Consider the following 14,551-nt stretch of genomic DNA (forward strand, 5'->3'; position numbering starts at 1 on the left):
ACCAAACTCACCCAAGATAAATGAGATACCTGAATAGTTCTACTACTAGTAAATAAATTGAATCCATAGTTTAAAAGTTTCCACTAAAGAAAATTCCAGGCTTGCAATTTTTACACTGGCACATTCTACTAGTTATTTTAAGAAGACATAATACTAATTCTATAAAGTGTCCTCCAGAAAATAAAGGAAGAGGCAAACATTTTTAAGCTCATTTTATGAGGCCATTATTACCAAATCAAAGACATTACAAGAAATGAAAACTACAGACCAATATCCTTCATGAATACAGATGCAAAAATCTACAAAAATGTTCAAGAATCAAATTTAACAATGGTTAAAACCAGTTGGGGCTTATCTAGTAAATGCAAGACTTATTCAAAGTTGAAAAATTAATCAAAGAAATCTAATGTATTAACAGTTGAAAGAAGAAAAACCACTTGGTCATATCAATAGATACAGAAAGAGCATTTGACAAAATTTAACATCCATTCATGATAAACATTCTTAACAAACAAGGACTAAAACAAACACCTCCAACTTGAAAATGATATTTTACAGAAATCCTACACCTAACATATTTAATGTTTAAAGACTGAATATTTTCCCTACAAGATTGGGAACAAGGCAAGGATGTCTATTTATATTATTTCTAGTCTACAGTATACTGGAACTCCTAGCCTTTGCAGCAGCACGGGTGAGAAATAAGAGGCATTCAGACTGGAAAGGAAGAAATAAAACTGTCCCTATCTGAGATGACATGGTTGTCTAGGTAGAAAATCTGAAGGAATCTCTAAAAAAAAAGCTTATAGGAATAATAAATGAGTTTAACAAGGTTATGAGAAACAAGGTAAATACAAATCAACCGTTTTTCTATACACTAGCAATGAACAACTGAAACTGATCTTAAAAAAAATGAGTATTGTATAAAGTTTACCAGGACTGCCATAGCAAAGTACACAGACTGGGTGGCTTAAACAACAGAGATTTATTTTCTCACAATTTTGGAGGCTGAGGTCAAGGTTTTGAGGGTGCTGGTTTCTCCTGAGGCCTTTCACTTTGGCGTGTAGATAGCTGTCTGCTCCCTGTGTTTCCACATGGTCTTCTCTGTGTGTGTCTGTGCCCTAAGCTCCTGTAAAGGTATCAGTCATACTGGATTAGGGCCCACCCTAATGACCTCATTTTAACTTAATTACCTCTTTAAAGACTCTGTCTCTATATACAGTCACATTTTGAGGTACTATGAGTTAGGACTTGAACATATGAATGCTGGAGGGACAAAATTCAGCCCATAACGATTATTAACAATAGCTGCAAAAAATGAAATAATTTACAAATCTAAAAAAAAAAATGTGCAGCATCTGTATGCTTAAGACTTCAAAATGTTATGAAGGAAATGAAACATGCTCTAAATAAATGGGGAGACATATCATGTTCATGGATTGCAAGATTACACTTAGTAAATTGTCATTTGTACCCAACTGACTTACAGATTTAATGTAATTTTAATCACAGTGTCAGTGGGATTTTTTTTTTTTTGAGATAAGGACAAGCTGATTCTACAATTTATATGGAAAACTAAAGGAATTAGAATAGCCAAAACAATTTTGGAGAAGAATAAAGTTAATGAACTCAACCTGATTTAACGACTTACCTTAAAGCTATGGTGATCAAGACAGTATTGGGGGCAGGATAGGCTTATAGATCAATAAAGCAGAATAGAGCATTCCAGAAAAAGACCCACACAAGTAGCATCAACTGATTTTTGGCAAAGGTACAAAGATAATTAAAGGAGAAAGCATAGTTTTTTCAACAAATGGTGTTGGAATAATTACCATCCTATGCAGAAAAGTAAGCCTTGACCTAAACCTCACACTTTACACAAAAATTAACTCAAAATGAATCATAGATGTAAATGTTAAATACAAAACTATGAAAACAATTTTAAAGAAAACACAAGAGAAAAGCTTCCACAAGTGGAATGCTCACATATTGCTGGTGGGGATGCAAAATGGTCCGGTCACTCTGGAAAATCTTCTGCTAGTGTCTTAAAAAGTCAAACATATATTTACCATATGACCTGGCTATCCCACTCCCAGATATTTAGACATTTTCTTGAGAAATGAAATCTGTACATTATTGTTTATAGCAGCTCTTTTCATAATTTCCCAAAACTAAAACAACTTTAATGCTGTTTAATGGGTGATGGATAAACTGCAGTATATTCATACACTGGAATACTACTCAGCAATAGAAAAGAGTGAACCTTTCACACACACACACACACACACACACACACACACACAACACAACTTGGATGAATCTCAAAGGCATTATGCCCAGTGAAAGAAGCCAGTTGCAAAAGATTAACACACTGTATAGAGCTATTTACAAGACATTATAAAAAGACAAAACCATAGTGATCAGTGGTTGCCATGGGTTGGTGGGGCTGGGGTGGAGGGAATGGCTGCAACTGTAGGTAGAATTTTTGTGGAGTTGATGAAACTGTTTTTTATCCATAAAGAAGCCTCCATTTAAAACTGCTGGGGTTGAAGAACAAGGTTTTCTTTCAAGTGTTCAAAGGAGTGTTAAATGCTCCTTTTTAAAAAAAAAAAAGTTTCTTTTAAGAAGCAGCTCTACAAGTAGCTCATGGCATGTAGAAGAAAAATAAGAAAAACCAGGCCCAAATACCCAGTTCACCAAATGGGGATTATGAATAAATACATATGAACAACAGTCAGGGTTTGGACGCAGGTGGGATTCATTGAAGAGCAGCTCATTTCGGATCTGGCTTCTGCTGGAGGGAGTTTGTTCTCTGATGGCAGCAGCGGGGGTTTGTCCACGGTCATGTCTCTGGGGACAACAGGCAACTGCCCAGGGAGAGGTGAGTTACATTATAACCCCCTTATTGCCTTTCCTGTCGCAGACATGTGAGCCCTCTCATGGCATCTTCTGCCTTGTTTGGGAATCAAAGCAACAGGTTTCTCCCTGTTTTATTTATGGAGACAGACATCAGAAGAGCCAGCCAGCAAGCAAGAGCTGTAAACAACGGTGTCTCAAGCACGAGGTTTACACATGTTGCAGATTTGTGTTCCCAGTACAGATGTGCAACCTCGCTTTTCAGAAAGAACCTGAGAACTCTAACCCCTTGCTAAGAACAAAAGATAACAGTCTGAGTTGTGGCATCACACGTGTTTCCCAGGAGAAGGGAGAGCCCCCAGGGGCACCTCCCAGTTGCCGGGCTGTCCTGTGGGCATGCCCTGGAAGTCACTCCAGTGGAGCATCTCTCTGTTCCTTGCCTCCAGAAGCTCTCTGGCTGGAACCCTCCTATAAAACAAAGAGAACATTCCGATGTGTTTCTTGGGAGTAGAAGGAAATAGCTGATCACCAAGAGAAGAAGCAGCAAAAAAAGAAACAGAGTCGCTTCTGACCAAATGGTGTTATATGTGGTCATCTGAGTCCTTGTGTTTCCTTTCCTCCACCAGCAGGACTCCTCCCGCTCCCCGCTACCTGCAATCCCCGCTTTAGTTTTCTCATCTAGAAAACAGGAAACTTAAACTAGGTGATTTATAAGGGTGCTTCCGGCTTAGACTTACCTATTATCTAATACACGAATTTATATGTTTAGTAGGTGTCTCCTGCAGAGGTATTGGAGGCCATTTCTGCCACTTGGCTTGGCACCAGCCCTGAGAAGAGATCAGTACCTGGAAAATTGAAGAAAATGTAAAGACACTGTGTAGACATCTCTTTGACCTACGTCATCCAGCCCTTTCCATGTGTGGTAGCGCGAGCTTCCTAAACATTTGAAGTAGATGATTGTGATTAGGGCATAATTAAAGCCAACTGAAACTTAGCTTACTTTCTTCCTAAAGGGTCTCATCCAGTTGCATTAAAACCCACCAGTCTTCAGAGAGACCAAAGGATGTGAGTCTAAATCCTCCGCTCCTGCTAAAAATATAGACAAGACCCTCTTTCTGCACCTTTGGGTTTTGCCCATCACTTAAAGCTTCATAAATCCTGAAGTTAAAAGTTGTATTTTAAAAATACACCTCACATTTAATTATGTCTTACAGATAATGAGGCAACTGACCCCTACAGTGTCCCGGGTATTTTTAACCCCTGTCACTTCATTGCTCTCACCATTTGTCTCCTTACCTGTGGGTCAGGGCTGTGAAATCAGAGACAGCCCAGGGGGACATGATTTGTGAAGGGCTAGGCAAGCATTAGTGAGCGCTGTTAATGCTGCTTTCACAGCCAGAGCTCAGAGATGGTTTCTGCAAGTTGCAGTGTTTTCCCACAGAACATCAAGCAGTTCCTTCACGTGTTTCTTGGCTTAAAATTCTAATTCCTCTCTAGTGCAAGTTGTCCTGATTAGAAGGAAGAAACAGAAAACATTTCTTAGAGAAAAAAAACACATCCTTAAAGTGACGATCTGACTACATAGAAACCCAGAAAGGCTCACAAGGAATAATGCATTTCTCCTCAATTTGGCTATTAAAAAATAAATTCTGTCCAGAGGAGAGGACAAAAAAAGGTTCCCCCACTCTTCTGTGAGGAAGCCTCCATTTCACGCTGTTGGGTTTGAAGAACACAGTTTTCTTTCAGGGTGAATGTTAACTACTTTCTTTAAAAATTTATTTGAACAATCAACTTTAGAAGCAGTCCATGGCACATATAAGAAAAATTAGGTCCAAATTGATGGACCCAGTTCCTCAAATGGAAGTGTAGTCATAGGGTAGTTATAAAGATTAAATAAGATAATTTATTAAAATTATTAAAATTATATTTATTAAAACATATTTAAAGTGCCTAACAGAGTAAATGACCAGGAAGTCGTGGCTTCCTTATGACCAGTTCTGTCCGTAGGGTTTGTTCTGGGAAGAGATGGGTACAAGGGCATGAGCTGCACTGGGAGCCGGCGCAGAGCTTTCTCCATGGTCATGCATTGGAGGGGGTCCCTGGCTCTTTGGACCTTTGTAGTGTGATTCCAAATTTCCTGTCCTGTTCCCCTAGATTCACTATATTTCTAAGAAGTGACCGCTCTCCCATTGGACCAGTCTCCAGCCTCCTCAGCACCTATCTTTTCGATCTTTGCATATGCCCTGATTTACGTGACCCCATGGCACCCTGGCCTTACCCATCCCTTCATCCTCTGGGTCAAGGAAGATTTGGGGACTGTAGCTGTGATTCCCACGTCACAGTCCAATTGCTCCCCCTTAGTACCTGCTTTTCCTCAGAGCTGTCCTGACACTGCCTGGCAGGCTTGTGACAAGTGGCCGTGTACTTTTCAGGACACCTTTGATGGAAGGGGATGGTGGGTGGCGGGGAATCTACCCAGAGAAATGAAATGGTGCCATCTCCCCTGGAGCACACACCTCGTCATTCTGGGGAGCCAGGAAGAACGGTGGCTTTGCCCAGCGTTTTCTGCCTGGCTTTGTCCAATGTCTTCTCTTCCTGCAGTAATCCCGGGGACTCCTTCCATCCCAGGGTTTTATTCCAAGTGGAATGTTAAGAGGGTTCAGATGCTGAGAGACAGGTCAGGGCGGTGGGGGCAGGGAGAGGTGTGAGCTTGTCCAGATCTGTGACTTTGCCAGAACTGTTTTTAAGTTGACACAGGGCTAAATAAAAAGCCCCCTTGCTTTGATCTTAGGGACTTCCTGGGTAGACTGCCTGATTAGATAAAGATCACGTACCCACCCCCAACCCCCATCATCTTTCAGGCCGTAATCTAAGCTCTGCAGCCATTCCTTGTCCTGTGCTCCTGTCTCTTTCTCAAAATCTGTTTCTATCTGTCTCAACGGGCCTCTCCCTGTGTCTTGAGTTTTTCTTTCTGTTTGAGCAGGAAAAGGAGCCTGAGAAAATAGAGCCCTTCTTCTCCTGTAATTCTTCTTAAGTTGTTTAGAAACAAAGCTTTGTTTGAGAGCCTCATCTGGACCTCGTCTGGTCCTGGGCATCAAAGGGAATTGGTCTGTGTCTGCAACAGTCAGCTGCTGGGATGCTCCAAAGTGAGCCAGTTGGCAGGTGGAGGATTTGGAGAGAAATACAGTGTCTGCCGTGGGTTTGTGGGCCAGGACAGCAGGGCGGTGAGGGGTACGGGGGGAGTCTCTTCCCTGTGACTCTTTAACTTAGATCTGGACACCCAGGAGATGCGCCACAAACCATCTTTGATAGTGATGAGGTGATGTGTTCTTGGGCGTGGGGCAAATTTAAGAAATGATTGAACCTAAAGAGGTGCCAAATGGAAAATCATCTAGGCTCGGTAGATGACAGCTTTCCAGCTTTGTTCAGAGGAGAATCTCTTTATGACATTAAAAACATGAGACTTTCCAAAAGGGGATTTGCACTTTTAACATTTTATTTTATTTAACCTTTTGTGCTGATCCCTGTTCTAAATGACACACACACACAGAGTTTACATAATATCAGTGTTAACTCATTAAACTTTCATGGCAACCTTTGAGCAACAAACAGTACCATTTGCTAATCATATTTTATAAACAAGGAACCTAAGGCACAGAGAGGTTAAGTATCTTACTCAAAGTCACACAGCTAGTGTGCAGCAGATCAAGGACTCAAACCCAGGCAGTCAGGTCCAAGACTCTGACTCTGCTGCCTGCCCACCAGCCCAACACATACACACTTAGAAATTCACTAAGAAAACACACATGGGGAAAAAAAGTTATGAATTTATGAATTCAAGAGTATTTAAAAATATTTACATGCACACAAAAAATAGTCCCATATTTATGTGGGAGGCAGTTGAATATAGCAATTTATTCATCAGCTTCACAAACATTTCTTTGAGTGAGCCAACCAGGTCCTGGGCTAGGTGCTGGGGATTGGATCGGGGCCTAAACACAGCAGGTCCCTGTGTGTAACTTAGGTTTTGAGGCAGTAAGTCTGGGCCAAGGGACAAGCATCACATTTACATGGCAACATTACTGAGGGTTTTAGATGCTGTGTGGCCAGGATTCTGGAACTTCCTGGAACAGAGCATTTCTTGCCTTGGACCAAGCAGTCATCACTTACCCAGAGAGGAAGAGCCCTGCTTGATGTGGCATGCTGTGGAGGGGCCCTTGGTCTGAGCACACGACACAGGTATTTTGACTACAGTTGTCATGGTCAGGGTTCATAGGGTTTACAGCCCTGTGGAAGAAACTGCTAATTTTCTCTCCAGCATCTTCTTTATTTGTCACAGAATCCTTATTTGTTATCTGGGGCTCGTGGCTGCCCCACATAAAGATGATATTCCTTGTTGTCTCTTACAACTAGGTGTGGCTATATGACTAAGTTCTGGTCATGGGATGCAAAGAGAAAAGGTGTCTGCAACTTCTGGGAGGTCTTGTTTTACTCCTTCCTCTATTTTTGTGACAGGAATATGAACGTGATGGCTGGAGCTTGGGCAGTCATCTTACGTCATGAGGTAGAAACTGCATGAAGAGAAACGTCAAACAATGAGATTGAGGGGCCTTGGACCCCATACCTACCTGGGACTATTTACTTCCAGGCTTATTTCTCACAAGAGAGCAAATAAACTTTTATCTTATTTAAGCCATGGTTACCTTGTTTCTCTCTAACCTAGTGTGGTAAGCCTGATTCTAATTGTTAGAGCATCCCTCTAAAATAATACATGATGTGGTTTTATTCATTGAATCTTTCTAACACTACCTACTATCTGCCCAGTATGCGTTCTTTCTCTTTAAATTAACCAGAGTTAAGTTCTCTTGTTTTAACCTTGAGCCCTGACTGGTACCATCTATCTCTAGGTTCTGCCCTTGGGTTTGCAAACACAGGATGATGTTAATACTTTTAGGGTTAAAATATCTCCTCAAACACAAAACTAGTGTACCTTACAGAACTCTGCTAATAAAGTCTGAACTCTCTTGGGAATTTGGGAAGTTATTTTTGCTCTAGCGTCCTTTCCAGGGATTCGCCTTAATTCTAAGAAAAAAGGTAACTTCTTGTGTTCTTCTAGGGCCCCCATCTCCTCAGCAGTGCTGGGGTGGGGTGGGGGCTCTCACTGCAGGGCGTGGTTTGTGGGGCCAGGGGCCTGAGTATTAGCCACTTCCCACAGGATGGGGAGCCCGGGGCCCCTTTCTCTGCAGTGCCACCTGCTGACCACCTGCCCCCCAGCCTCTGACTTTGAGGACGTGGGTCACCTCTTCAAAGCAGGCTGGGCAGATTCTCTAGCCCCTAATTCTTAGGTGAGGTTTTCAAAAACCTCAAGTGCTTTCACAGGAGGAGCCCTGAGCCATTTCTTTGTGACCCGTGCTGGTCTGAGAGCCCTCTTCCTTTAAGCCGACTCCAGCCATGCTGGTCACAGGTCACAGGCCCGGGGATGACAGGACGAGATACCCTCATAGGCCTCTCCCACGCCTGGGGAGGGGGGTGTGGTGGGGAGGGGATTAAGTTACAGTAGTCATTTTCCCCTTCATATCTTCAGGTCTCAGAGCAACCCTAGAACTCTGAAATCCAATCTTTTTTTGAACAAATAGGTGAGACAGAATGTAAGATTTTTTTTCCCTAAGCCATGTTTCACCTTTCTTTTTTCCCTTTAGCTCTCTCCTCTCTCCTCTGTGCCTTGCCCAGCTCTCTTCTCCCTCTCTCCAGGTGACTGTCCCCTGTTAGGATTAAGTGAGGCTCCTGCCTCCACCCTTGGCCTTTGGGAGGCACAGACGTGATGTGGGTGGGCAGCCCCTGGTGTTCCTGTAACTTCTACTTTCTGACTAGAGGCAGAAACACCTGCCAGCCGGGCTTACATCTGGTTCACCCAGAGGAAGCTGGAAGTTGCTCATAGTCTAGTTGTTCTTACCCTGTTTGGTTTTTTGCAATTTGATTTTCAGCGGAGCAGCCTGTGACAGAAGTCTGTGGGCAGGCATAGCAGTGCTGAGGCCTCCATTATCTGTGGGACGGGCTGCAGGAGGGACTGTGGGGTCAGAGGCCTCTCTTGAACTTGGAAGGCACTTGGATGAGAATCAAATCTCATTGACTCTCACTCCAGCCAGAGGCTGGTTTGGGGCAGGCAAGGTGGGGCACAGATACCCGCTCCGTGTGGGAAGCTCAAAAGGTGAGAGAAGAAAGATGGATTGGGAGGTTTAAAAATGGATCTACGCGTGTGATGGAGGGTGCGCCTCTCCGCTCCCTGAGCCTCGGGGTCCTCACCCGGGACATTTTAAAAGGTGACTGAGGTGATTTCCCCCTCCAGTGTCCATCACAAAAGAGATGCTCAGTAAGGGGGCTTTTCAGCATTCACCTGCTCCCACCACCACTTTCCTTCCTCTGCCGACTGCTCCCTTCCTCTCTTGCACACACTGTCTGGGATAAACAGAGCTCTGGACTGGGAAGCTGGTCCCAAAGCCAGCATGACTGGCCAGAGGCCCCATGCTGGTCCTGCCTTGCTGGGTCAGGGTCCCCACTGCCCCCTGTGATCCTGCCTGAGGAGCTGAGCTCCCAGAGGAGCCAGGAGATGGTAAACAAACAAACAAACAACCCTGCCAACTCTGGGGTCATGGGATCCCACCCAAGGCTGAAAAGCCCTCTTACTGAGCACCTGCCCCACCCTGCCTGCCGCAAACCAGCCTCTGGCAACATCCCTTTAGTGATTAACAACCAATAGAATACAAAGTTTAAAGTAAAAGAAATAGATCTAATATACAGTCAGATTTATTCTTCCCTATTACAGTTTTATGACACGACTTTGATGAGCCTGGCTCCAGCTCATTTAACAGATGGAAGGTGTTCTATCTTATGAATACAACATGGTTTACTTGCTCATTCCTCTGTTGGTGGACAATATTACTTATTCCCAATGTTTGATAATACAAAAAAGACCCTCAGGAGGGCAATTGGTGAATCCTGCTACATGATACCTTCAGCTCTACTAGGTATAGTCAAATTGTTCTCCAGCTTACATCACCACGAGCAGTAGTGCTAAAGAGTTTCTGTTTTCTCACCATCTTGCCAACACTTGGTATTGTCAGATTTGTTTTCCTAAATAAAATGTGGCAAATCTGGCTTATTAATTATGATTGCCAGGATTAACCATGTCCTCGTCTGGTCCCAGAGCCCCATCACATCATATTATAGTCATCTGTGTTAGTCAGCTGCTCTGAACCATTTGTTTAGGACAGGGTTCCCTTCCGTTCCTTTTTGTGACTCTGGTTCCTAGCATGGTGGATGGTGACTGGCGCACAGTTGGTGCTCAGTTGCTCAGCACATACGTGTTGACTTAAATGGAAGAACAAAGAGATCAAAGAACAGAACAGACAGTGAATAGGATAGAACCAAGATTGGGCAAAGAATCGGAGCCTTCAAACACTCCTGGATAGAGTGGCATCCAGTGTCACCACCTTGGGAAACCCCTGGGCAGTATGCACTAGCGCTGCCCTCCCAGCAGAAGTGCTGTGTGCATGAGGACCAAAGACACACCCTGGACTGTTCACAGCAGCACTGTTTGCAAAAGCTCCAAACCAGCCACATGTCTATCCCTGGTAGAATGATTAAATAGACGTGAGCCACCCCAGGCAGTGATGGACTTGCAGGACCTAGAGCTGCAAGGACCAGCGTGGAAGAACCTCATAACATGACGTGGAGCGAAAGACGCCAGATCTCAAGGAGCCTATGCTGCGTGATTCCATTTACTTGAAGTTCAAAATCAGGCAAAACTGATCTAAGTGCAGCGGTCATGATACTGATGACTTTTGGTGCAAAGTGTGTGCTGACGGGGAGGGGACATGGCAGTGCTGGGGATGTTTTCTTTCTTTAGTTTATATTGGGGTAAAATTTACACATGATGAAACTCAGATTTCTGAAGTGCACAATTCGGAGAGTTTTGACAAATGCTTACAGTTTTGTTGCCACTATCATGATCAAGACCTAGAACATTTCTATCCCCGCAGAGAGCCCCTTGACAGCCTTCTGTTCCATTTCTTGATCTTTGTGATGAGCGTTGGTTACATACGGGTGTTCACTTTATGAAAATTCACGTAGTCGTGCACCTACGATAGGTGTGCATTTTTCTGCATGCATGCTATACTTGAATAAAGTGTTCGAAGAGAATCTTTAAAAAAGGATTGGCTCCGGGGGAGGAGGGATAAATTAGGAGTTTGGGATTAACAGATACAGACTGCTATATATAAAATAGGTAAACAATAATGACCTACTGTAGAGCACTGGGAACTAATTTCAATTATCTTATAATAAGCTATAATGGAGAAGAACATGAAAAAGAATGTGTATATATGTGTATATGTGTAACTGAATCACTTTGCTGTACACCTGAAACTTTAACAATAGTTTAAAAGAAAGTTTGGCTCCAAAAATGGCAATTGGCTACAAGATGGCCAACTGGGTGGAGAGGGGATGGGAGAGGAGTGGGAGGAAGGTGCTTGGAGAGGTGCAGGTGGAGAAAAAGCAGAGAAGGGGAGGCCGAGGGAGGCTGCACTTTTAGTTCAAACTTCGGTTTCTTACACTTGCTGCTGGTGAGTGGTGAGCCAGCCTTTGTCTTCCCAGCACCTGATCCCCACCTTCCTCTTTTTCTTTATTTATAACATCCTGTGATAGCAGGAGGGAGCGCTCACCAGAGGCTGAGAGGCAGGCTTTCTCCTGAGATGTGGAGCAGGTAGCCTTGGCCTCCACTCAGCAGAGCCCTCAGGAAAGGACCCTGAACATTCTTTTTATAAAAAATTTTATTATTTTTTATTGAAGTATAGTTGGTTTACAATGTTGTGTTAGTTTCAGGTGTACAGCAAAGTGATTCATTTATATATGTATAAGCGAATTTTTTTTCAGATTTTTGTCCATTATAGGTTATTACAGGATACTGACTATAGTTCCTTGTGCTATAAAGTAACCCTTGTTGTTTATCTGTTTTATATATAGTAGTGCGTATATGTTAATCCCAAACGCCTAATTTCTCCCTCCCCACCCCCATTCCCTTTTGGTAACCATAAATTTCTGTCTATGAATCTCTTTCTGTTTTGTAAACAAACAAAACAATAGATACAAAGTTCATTTGTATCTATTTTTAGATTCCACATGTGAACCCTGAACATTCTTGTCAGAAAGTTCTACCCTCCACAGCCAATCAGCACAGGACACCTTGCTCCCTTTTGACAGGAGGAGTCCTGGTCACGTGGCTCTCAGGCCGCAGGCCTTTGGAAATCTCTTACTGGTCTTGGCTGGGCAGGACCCAGCCACCCTTGAAGGGGGATTTGAAGGCTCCTTGGGGACAGGTACATCAACGGTGCAGGTCTTTCCAGGTCCCCCTTTGTAAACATCTCACTTTATTCACGTTAACAATAGGGACAGTCAGTACTTTAGAGGTTCCAAAGAGAATTTCATCCTGGCAGATCCTGGGTTTTTTTTTTCTCTCTCCTTCTCCATTTTTTCAGCAATCCAAAGGTTAAAAACAAACAAACAAAACCCCCAAAACACAACCAAGTGGGGACTAGAGCGGAGGTTACAGTTAAAGTGAAACTACACGTCTAGTGATATAAAAATTTTAAATGGTGCCTCTTAAGATCTGCTACCTTTCCCTCTCCATAAGGAATTAGAAGTGTACTTCATTTAGACTGTTTCCTTCCATGGCAAATAAACCTAACATTTAGCCATGACCTTTGTGAAAATAAACTTAGGAACTTGCCTAGAAAAAAGAATTCCCTTTTCTTTTTTAAAAGTCAGGCTTGAAATTTTTTAAATCCTTTGAGTCATATTCTCGAAGCAATTGGCTGATTAGTTCAAGGAATGTTACTTTCCCAGTTCAAACATGACATTTTGAAAATCATCCATGAATTACACACCTTGAGAATGAAAGGCTTTTCTGTGACATTTAAAAGCTTTTTTTTTTTTCATCTTAAGGACAATCATTGAATATCTATAAGGGCACATTTATCACCCCCAGAACAGATAGAAAATTAACAATGTCATAAAACTCTTACCCAGCTTTGCTTTTGCAGCTGTGTCTCAACCCAGTCCCCCTGCCAATTCCCCTGCTGCTAAAATGGTTAACAATGTTTCTATATTTGCCATTACAGGCAAGGCAATGGTCTTTGTATGTTGACTTTTCAAATCTCTACATGGAGATCTGGGAAAAAAAAGAAAAGGAAAGAAAAAGGTCTGTATCTAAGCTTTGTTCTTCTGGTTCAACAAAGAGTTGCTAGTCCAATAAATTTGTACCTGAAAAGTCTTACCTTCCGATTCTGGAAAACAGCCCCTCTTCTCTTAATCCCATAGAGTAAACCAGAGCTAAGCCTCAGAAAAGCAACCAACTGTAAGCTTTCTGCCTTAATTTACACTACTGTATTCAGGGTCTGTGGACATAGAAGTATGTTTCTGTATATACCCACCCAGTAATTACTGAGGCAAGCCTTTAATTTGTCTGAAATCGTGCAGGCATAATGGTGACAACCCACACATTTTTCCATCGGAAATTGTAAATGGATGACAAAGAAAGAACCCTGGCCCCTCCCCTCCCCACATACACTTCCTGGGAAGCCTTTTCATGACTCTTTGTCCATCAGGCTAGAATCAATGCTCATGGGGTGTCGATTTCAGTCACTCAGGCAGTTAGAGAGAGCAGCGCTACTCAAAGTGTGGTCCTTGGAGCAGGACTGGTCTCAGTCAGTAAGGAGATGAAGTCAAAAATTAAGAAAAGGTGTTCACAAATATTTAGAGGTATTTGGCAAAATCATTTTCTGCCTATTGAATCTAATCATAAAAACTGGGGCTTTATTTTTAATTTGGAAAAACTAAATGGTATTGAAATCTCAGAGAGCTTCTATCTCTGGCCAGAATGAGACTGAATTTTCTTTTCTGGAAGAGCTGTAACCAACACAAAACCTCATCTCACATGAGCGTGATGGCAATTAAATTATTACAAACTTGTATTTGAATAATGAGGTAAATATTAGAACATGAAATGATGTCTTGATTGGGGACCCCCCCGGAAGCAGATCTAGACAGAAGGAACCAAGCAAGTAGCTTATTTGGGAGATGATTCCAGTAGGGAAGTGGGGGAGATAGACAGCAAGGGAAGGAGGCCAGTAAGTAGTGTGCTAGCAAGCAGGCTACCACCGTGGTGACTGGAGCTCAGGCCCACTGGGAGCTCCAGGCGTGGTATAAAATATGCTCAGAATTGCCCCACTCGAGGGATGCGGGAGATGGGTTATTCATCCATGAAGTTCCTGTTGTGTCTCCTGGGGACTCTTCACTCCCTGGCACTTCATCCTGCACTGTGCGAGCTGAGGGCCCTAGCAGCTAAAGTAATGCCATCAGGTGACTGATGTAGGAGTGGCCAACTGAAATTTGGGCTGCTCTGCACAGATACAAAAGTTGCCAAGGGATCCAAAGTGTGAGACATCCAAAGCACCTATCTGCCACTGAGTAGACAGGACAGGTGGTCTCATCCCTACTTACAGACAATAAACTGAGGACTGGTTGGGCACCATGGTGCAATGTGGAAGGAGGTGAATGGGGTGGAAGGCTCTTCCCCTTGGGTCACTAACTTTAGGCCCATCTAGAACCCCTTCCACCAGCTTTCTTTCCTGCCTACGTG

At 43.1% G+C, this 14,551-nt stretch overlaps 1 long non-coding RNA gene across 1 annotated transcript; it reads right to left on the reverse strand.

Annotated features, from left to right (window-relative positions):
* Window positions 1–216: 216 nt before the first annotated feature.
* LOC116657926 lies at window positions 217–11,102 on the reverse strand. The gene is made up of 4 exons (XR_004313104.1): window positions 7,027–11,102; window positions 4,153–4,364; window positions 3,594–3,701; window positions 217–3,324 (listed from the first exon to the last, which is right to left on the reverse strand). It is a non-coding gene; the product is annotated as an uncharacterized LOC116657926 (long non-coding RNA).
* Between the last annotated feature and the right edge of the window lie 3,449 nt (window positions 11,103–14,551).

Source organism: Camelus ferus, chromosome 19, assembly GCF_009834535.1.
Source record: "Camelus ferus isolate YT-003-E chromosome 19, BCGSAC_Cfer_1.0, whole genome shotgun sequence".
In the NCBI taxonomy this organism is placed as follows: Eukaryota; Metazoa; Chordata; class Mammalia; order Artiodactyla; family Camelidae; genus Camelus; species Camelus ferus.